Here is a 9,329-nt window from a genome sequence, read left to right on the forward strand (position 1 = left end):
TTCTACTTATCACTGGAACTGCCACACACATCTTGTTTGAGAAAATGTTCCATTTGACTGTAATGAGGTGTGTTAAATGTGATCCAGATTTGCCTATTTAAAGTCGAATCGCATTAGGACAAGACCCAAAGGGAATTTTTATTACACAGGCATAATCTCACATACTTTAATGTTCGGCTTGTTAAACGAAATTCCAGAGATTATGGTACTATGCCATGTTACATAATTATGCACTGTTGATTGCTAGCATTTAACATAAGCACAGCAAAGCAACATGTGTGTGTGTGTGTATTTTCCCATCACTTTTCCAAAACCTTGCAAAATTATGCCAAGGTAAATTACAGGAATTTTGATGTGTGTATTTTGTTCAATTCTCTGTTTGTGCTGTCAATTTGAGCCTACTCTGTTCCTTGGTGTTTTCTGTGAAATAGTTCTGCCTGAAATATCTGAAGCTGATGTTGTCAATTTGCTAGGATTTACTGAGTTACTGGGACTGCTTTTTGCAATCTTTCCTGTGAATAGGACAAAGATGTCTAATTACGTTGATGGTGTTGGTGAAGAATGGTAGCCATTGTTCCTTTGGAGAAGTGGGTCCAGAACTTACAGAGATTATTCAGTGTTTTTTCCTGCTTTCTTATGTCTAATATCCTGCGTAGGTTTTCCAGGCTCAGATGGCTTAGTACGACTAGTGCAACACTGATTGGTCGTGTAATGTGAAGATGGCATTTAACTTGTTTAAGGCAAAAATGGACTCCCCGGAGTGGGTTCAATTTATTGGTAACTTTGACGTTTGCCTCCTCCAGGAGACTTGGTCCTGTGAGCCCCAGCTTCTGCCGGGTTTCCTGAACTTTCATATTCCCGCATCCAAGGGATCCAAAGGGCGTCCCATGGGAGGATTAACAACGTGGGTTCGCCAAGACTTATTTTTCGTGGCTAATGAGATTCCCACAGGGTCCCCCGACATCCAACTGGTCAGATTATCCCTGGGCCCACTGGGTGACATGGATATTTATAATCTGTACCTAAGAGGGACCAAAGGGACAAGGTCCCGGACTCTGGTTATATTGGATTCCCTTATTGCTCAGCACTCGAGTGAGAGGGGAGTGCTTGCCGCGGGGGATTTGAATGTAACCTTCGAACCACTTCTAAATCCAGATTTTTGTTGGGGACTTGACCCTGAGGAAGACCAGCTATGGGGTATTCCTGGACTCGAAATAGAACCAATCAAACGATGGTCAGAGCCCGTAGTGCAGGTCAACGCCCTCTGTTACGAGAGAGGTTTGAGGGCATTGAACGGAAGAACCCCGGGGGCCAACACCTTTGATAACGGCCGCCATAGGAGCAGGATTGACTATGTCCTCTGTAGCATGAGGTTATGGCAATCTGTAAAAGATATGGTAGTCGAACCTAGACCAGAAAGTGACCATAATCCTCTATGTGTAACGCACTGCTGGTGGAAGAATGGCAACTCAAAAGAAGAGGAGACGAAATCCATGCTACCTGAAGTTTTCCCCTCCAATGACATGCGCAGGCTCAAGTGGAGTGTGGTTAAGTCCAATGACAAGGTTACCGATAGCATTGATAATCAGCTGTCCAAAATTATATTGGAGTTTGAGAGTTATAAGACCACTGTCCCAGGCATCTCGCTAATCACTGGACTCCACAAAACTTTTTTCAAGGGATTACACCGGTATTTTTTCAAACCTGCTAGGAAAGACAAAAGTCTCCCTCCCAAGCGTCTATGGTGGTATGATAATGACTGCAGGAGAGCCAGAGCCGATCTTACTACAGCCCTTTCCAGTGGTCGTAATGACCACGTGCGGAAAGCTCGCCAATTTTACAAAAAATGTATAAGCCTGGCTAAAAAGAAATGGGACGAGCTCTATTGGTCTGACTTGAAGGATGCCAGCCATGCCAGGGACACCAGACTATTTTGGAATATCATCAAGTGGGACAGAGGAGGGTTACCCGACAGACCCTCAAATTATGTCTCACAAGATGAATGGGTAAACTATTTTAAACCCCAATATGCATGTGACCCTCAGTCTAATCCCACCTGGGAGATAACTCATGTTTTTTTTCGCCAAGGACCATTTAGCACCAAAGATGCCTTAACGGCTCTGGGATCTGTAGCATCTGGACGAGCACCAGGACTCGATGGGGTTCCATCTGATCTTTTCCTTCACAACAAAAACTGCTGGAGTAAATACATCACTTTACTAGCAAATGCTGTTGCTGAAGGTGCCCCAGTCCCTAAATCTTGGGGGGGGGGGCTGTTATAATCCCAGTGTTCAAGAAGGGTGACAGAACGCTGCCTGGTAACTACAGACCAATCAGCTTGATCGATACAATCCAGAAGGTTATAGGGAGGATGGTACTGAACCAGTTATTAGTGTGGACTGAAGACAACACGATCCTGTCCCCTTTTCAAGCTGGTTTCCGTAAATTAACTAGCACAGTGGACCAGGTCTTTCGCTTCGTGCAACTCCACTGGAAAGTGGTTTCTCTGGGGAAAGGCAGGGCCCGATTCACAGAACTAACTTAAGACAAAATCCTAAACTTACTACCATTTTGGTATTCACAGAAGGCACTTACTCATTTTGGTATTCACAGAAGGCACTTACTCATTTCGGTATTCACAGAAGTTAGGAGTCCTAACTTTAGGACTCCTAAATGCCTTCTGTGAATACCGAAAGCCTTAAAATTAGGATTTTTCGCAGTTTAGTAGTAGTATAGTTAGGACTCCTAACTTTAGGACTCCTAAGTGCCTTCTGTGAATACCGAAAGTCTTAAAATTAGGATTTTTCTCAATTTAGTAGTCCTAAATTTAGATTTAGGATAATGAGGCTCCACGAGTCTAATTTCGCTAAAATCCAGTGGGGAGGACCGGGTGACGATACTCCTGAGTTCCCGGTAGAACGTGGTGTGCGGCAAGGCTGCACCATGGCTCCTACGCTTTTTTCCCTATATATCAATGGGATAGTTAAATCTATGCTTAGTGCCACCACTGACGCCCCTAAGCTTGCCGGAGTTATCACTCCGATATTAATGTTCGCGGATGATACGCTTATCGTATCAAAAATTCCGAGTGGCTTGCAAAGAGCTTTATTAGTTTTTGATGATTTTTGTCTTGGCCATGGCTTGGAGGTAAACGTGGCCAAGACGAAGCTCATGGTTTTTAACCCACATCCAAGCTTTAGAGGGAGAAAGTTCTTTATGGATGGACAACCGTTAGAATTGGTTACTAATTTTGTTTATTTGGGCATACATATAACTAGTAACAATACATGGGACAAGCATATAGAGATGGCCGCCCTGAAGCATAGGCAAATATCAGGAGCATTAACTAGGGAGCACAAAAAATCTTTTACCAAGCCCGTAAAACCTGTGCTCCAAGTTTATGAGGCTAAGGCCTTAAGTTCAGCTTTGTATGGGGCAGAACTATGGGGGTTTAATCGGCTGGCTGCTTTAACTACAGCCGAAAATACATTCCTCCGCAGCATAACAGGTCTTCCTCAGAGCTCCCCTATGGTTCCCTTAAGATATGAGCTTGGTAGGAAGGCCATTGCGGATATAGCCAGACTCCGTCCGGTTCTATATTGGCGAAGGCTCTGGACTACTCCGGAGCTTTCCCTGTATGCCAAAGGGCTTATGGATGTTATAGAATTAGACGTCTTTCACAAGATCGATTGGTTGAGGCAGCTCCGCCAGACCCTTATAGACTTGGGTATGGAGGGGTTGTGGAGCGACCCAGCGGCTGCACAGTTTCCTCCAAAGAAGTCTATCCAATCCATAAACTGGGAACGAGTTGACCACCAAGTATGGAGTAGAGCAAACCCCAACGGGATGACTGGGCGCTATCTCTAGGTAAAGATCACACCTGCTCTAGAACAGTACTGGCACTTGATTGTGAAACCCAGAGACAGGAAGCTTTACTTCCAGCTTAGAGCAGGCTCTCTACCACTAAAATCTCTCACAGGTAGATGGTCTAGTCCCCGAGAGGAAAAGTGCCCCGCCTGTGGGTCACAGACAGAATCTATTGCCCATTTCCTGTTTGTCTGCCCAGCATTAGCCACTCCTGGGCGAGTGTGGTTGTCACCTCTGTGTAGAACTCTAGGTACCAGGAACTGTGTTGTTGCTTTAAGAATTCTATGCACTAGCACTTTACCAATTGTCTCCATATCAATAGCTAAATTTTTGGGCTGGGCATGGACCCTAAGGGCTCAAGCCTGTGGCAAATACTAGAAACATTTCCATTATTTTGCCCAAATTGACGCACTATAGTGTGAACCTTATTAATTGATCCTCCATAACTTTGTAGCTGATGTGGGTTTATTAATCATGTTTTATCAATTCCGTTGTCATCTTGATCTGTTTAATGCTTTTTTACCACTTTTTAAGTATTTATTGATGAATTTCAAAAGTTTTAATGGGTTTTACATGTTATGCTGGGATATATGTTTGTGTCTTCTATGATTTTTTTAAATCGAATAAAGACTAATGATGATGATGATGATGATGATGTTTATGGCTATCATCATGATTATCCTGAGCCAGCCCTTTTTCTTCTAGTACACAGGTGGATGGTTCAAAGTTGTCAAAGGGAACCTTCTGGTGATTGTGTGACTTCCACATGTCTGAAAGATGCTATTGGTGCTTGTATGTCTTTCAAATGCCAGTTGGACATGAGACTGGCATTTTCAGCACACAACATAATGTTTGGCTGCATTTTCTGTGATGATGTATGCTTTCTTTCCAAACAGAATGTCTCAAGCTGACTATTTGATGACGGCCTGGTTGCAGGTGATGACTAGAAGGTGATTGTGTTTGGTATCATGATAGTTTGAGATAATCTATTTTTTTCTTGTTGGTGTTTGAGATTTATTCATGTTCTTGATCTCTTGATTGTTTCAGGAATCTGTCTAGGTTCTTCCTTGCATTGCTCATAGATTCTCTGTGTCAGGATCAGTGTCAAGAGCTTACTGAAGACTTTAAACATTCAAACAGGGAAGAAGTGCTTCTTTCACTGAATGCCACTGAAAGGCCTCGGGTTCATTTATTAAGTATTCCCCTATGTTGATCCTTCGATGATTCTTTTTAGCAGCATGAAAGTGTAAAGGGGAGCAACATTTCAGAAATCAAATTTGTATACAGTGTAACCTAATGTTGCGATACAAATACTCAGAATGGCAACCAAATGAAGGTTAGTCAAATGTATTACAAATTCAGAAATAGTTGGACTTATGCTATTCTCAGCATAAGAGTATAAAACTACAGAGGAAACAGACGAAATCCAAATCTTCTAAAGAGAGTCACTCAATGCAGCGAGAAAAGAACAAGTTGTACGACTATAATGCATGATATCAGAAAGCAAAAGTTAAGGTTCCCCTGCATTGGCACTTAGTTGATGAAAAGCATTACGTTCGATCTATCCCTGCTCTAACTCTGAAAGTGGCATCCCTAATTTAGCCATTAAATGCCAAGAAAACTTATCAGTAGCTAGAGTCTTCCTAAGAAGTCTCCACAACATCAAATGGGTCAAGCAGCATAAAGACACATGCAGGGAAGTAGAAAGCTAGCAAGGTGTTTTCTGTTGAAAAGGCAAGATGGCAATGAGCATTTGTCCCTCTTTTCAACACATCATATATTCAAAATTTGAGTCAGCAAATGTCCCATAATGCTTTTCTCACACATACTCTACAATACTCACACATACTCTACAATAGATACAGCCACCAAATTTTCCATTTAGTCGATTCCTTTCACAGAATCTCCAAATACACCGCTCGGCAACACTTTGTCCTTAGTTTCTTTTCCTTCTCCCTTGTGACCACACCTCATTTCACCTTATCTTCGCCAGTCTGAGCTAACTGTAACTCCTTAATTCCTCAAATATCTCCTACTCTTCACTAACAGGGCATTTGTCCACCTACAATGCAAAACGTGGAACAAGTAACATTCTACAACTTGCATGGGAATCTAAGCATTAGTATCAGAAATGAGCAGATTCAAACGTGCTGTGAATTCAGGCCTATGACTTAGGCTAAAATAATAAATGAATGATGTTATTCGCATTAGTATTTCCATAAAGTCATTAGCATGTTCAATAGACATTCACTAAACTATATTAATACATCCATTTCCACTACATCACTGGCCTACTAACATTCAAAGTACATTTAATTTGTCAATGGGTTACATCACAAATGAACCCTCTATAAGTGTGTTACATCGTTTACACATGGAGAACACTTTTACAACGTGGTCGTTACACCGCAATAGATTTACAACACGGTCATTACAACGACTTGCGCTGGATGGCGCTCTACACTAAGGAATAGTATGATTTACTATTCCAACACCTTCCCTACTGTTCCACACACTGGAGTTGGAATGGTAAATCCTACTATTCCTAAGTCCAGCGCCTCTAGCACAAGTCGTTGTAATGACTTGCGTTGTAACAAACACGATGTAAACTACTGCGTTGTGAATGCATGCAATGTAACGTCATGCATTCTTTACATGTATTCAGTACAATTCTTTAAATCAACTGTTAAACTTCACATCAGATTGTGTTAATTCCACAAGAACATGTTAATTGATTCACATTTATTCTAATATCTAGTTTCACCAATAGCACTGAATATTATGTGAGTGCATACTACCAGTGGTTACTTGCACTCCTAACAGGTACCCTATGTAGGGCACAAATTTTTGCTCAATCACTAATGTATTCCCGAATGATTCAGTCAGCACACGGGTGATTGTCTACAATGCTTACGCCATTCTGCTTGTAGTCACCAAGGAGGGTATGCTTTGCTAGGTGCCCAGAGCGCCATCATAAAAGAAAAATGGGGACACTCCTGAATCCAAGAAAGACAAGGATGTTTAAGTTGGGCTTCTTCATTCATCAAAAGAATACCATGCTTTTCTCAAAGGGTGTGTAGGCAGGTACTGGAAATGACTATCTTTTAGCTGGTATTCCCTAGACATTTGCCTTCTTTTGTTGGCCATAGGACTCCTGCTAGCCTTTGCTTAAGTGTTCCATCACTCCCCTTTAAACCTAGTAAGATTTGAATATGGCTTTTTGCCACATTTAATTTATTTATAAGTCACTAGTAAATGGTACTAGCTGTACCCAGAGCCTGCAAATTAAATGCTACTAGTGGGCATCCCCTTTGGTATCGACTAGTGGGCAGCAGCACTAATTATGCCACCCACTAGCATAGCACTGTAACACGTCTCTAGGCCTGCCCTTGCAGCCTTGGTGTGCAGTTTTAAAATTACCATTTCGATCTGGTAAAAGGAACATTTTGCCAGGTCTAAACCTTCATTTGAAAACTTATAAGTGATCCCTAAGGTAGGCCCCAAATGCCCATAGGGCTGGGTGCATGGTATTTACAAAGTATGGCATGTATATTCAATATTTTACAAGCCCTGATAGCTAAAACCTCCACATTTTGTTTTCTCACATCGGTAAGGATGGCTCTCCCATAGAAAAACAGTAGGGTATACTATAGCAACTTATAGACAGTGGACAAAGGGCTTGGGTATGGAGGGGGGTTTTCCGCCTCGGAGCAGCATGGCCTGATGGGCTGTGCCTGATCCCTTCCTGAGCTTCAAATGATGCCAGACCTGTCAGTGGAAGATGTAGCTCACATGTATTTCTAAAGAACATTGCTCTAAACCCACAATTTGGAGCTTTCACAAACGACCGCACCAAGACCCCTATTTTAACCAACCTGCCACCATCAAGCTCTACTTCAGATCCAGCTTGCAGCTTGCAGCTTTCCCTGCCGACGACTCGTCAACAACCACTTTTTTCCATAAATGTTTCTAAGACAGAACTGGATGAACCGGGTCCCTGTACCCTGTACCCAACCCACACTCCATCGCAGTCAGCCTCAACCCTGTCTAGTGCAGCAAGGTAACACAGCCCTTTGCGCTTTTTGGCACTGTTCTCAGTTCAAACTTAAATATTCATATATCCAGTTTAACTTATTGGATGTTTGTCTTTTCTGTTGCATCGTATTTGTTAAAATATTCAATATTCTTCAAAAATGGTTTGGGAGTTTTCTTGTGTAGTATTTTTACTTCATTATTACTGGATTGCTTCATAAATACTTTACACATTGCCTCTAAGTTATGCCTCACTGCTTTGTGCTAAGCTACCAGAGGGTTAAGAACAAGTTTGTTTAATTACTTTTTTGGATCACCCTCATAAGGATTGTGGTTATCACTTTAGATGGGTCCTCACCTCCTTAACCGGTACTCCCATTTCTTACAACAAGCATGAGAAAAAGCCCTTCCCAAAACTGTGGTTGTCTGTATGATTGTATTCAAGGTTCCCTATCTAAGATGAGGTACAGTTGTTTTTTGTGAATTTAGTTCCTGTCTGAATCATATATAAAGGAGGCAAATATGAGAGGAAGGTGTGCGAGAGAACAAGTTTCCTTAGATTTCATAAAGTTCTTTTCCCTTTCAGAACTATTTTATTCCCAGGCATATGCCATACAAATGTTTAATTGTCTTCTTTCTTCTATTCCAGGTTTGGGCCTTTTTCTGCTGTTTGATGTCAGTGAGAGATTGATGTCCTCTGATGCTGAGTGAAGAGCTAAATGTTTGTCAAAGAGGTGTTCTCTTCTTTGTGGGCTTTTTCTCCACACAGTGACCTTGTTAAGGAGATACTTGACAACTTTCAGAAATTGTATTCTGTGCAGGGTGGCAGCGTGGCTACTTAGAGGAGTCACCCTTTCCTCAGGCAATCAAGAAAGGAACTCAACAGACCTTCTCAGGGTCCACGTTTTCAATCTTCCTCCTCTTCACGTTTGTCACCTGTAACAGCATCATACATTTGCTTCTTAGTATACTGTCTAGCAATGTGCTGTATGTACCACCATGTCTGTTACGGTGTGTAACTGTGATGGGCTACATATGTTACCTCTTTCCTTGATGCCGTTTTTGTGTATCAATTGAATAAAATGTCTATAATGTGAAATCCACCACAGTCTTCTTCTCTCTAAGTCATATTCTCTCATCAGAAGCTGGTACTTCTGCTGTGTACATTCCTTCTATGGTTTGCCAGAAGTACACTGGCATACCTTCTGGGGTCACTCAATCTTTTCTTGCAGAAGTCTAAGTCATTTGGTAATAAACTGACTGCATTTAACCTGTGCCTAATGAATTCCTCTACATTGACTCCATTGATGGCTGACATCTACGGGTAGGGGGTGCGGGGTGGGTTCACAAGCACAATATTATAAAAATATATATAACTTAGCTAAAACAACGTCCTTGTTCCTGAATCTTTTTCATCCTTGAACTGAAAC

Source organism: Triturus cristatus, chromosome 11 (assembly GCF_964204655.1).
Source record: "Triturus cristatus chromosome 11, aTriCri1.1, whole genome shotgun sequence".
In the NCBI taxonomy this organism is placed as follows: Eukaryota; Metazoa; Chordata; class Amphibia; order Caudata; family Salamandridae; genus Triturus; species Triturus cristatus.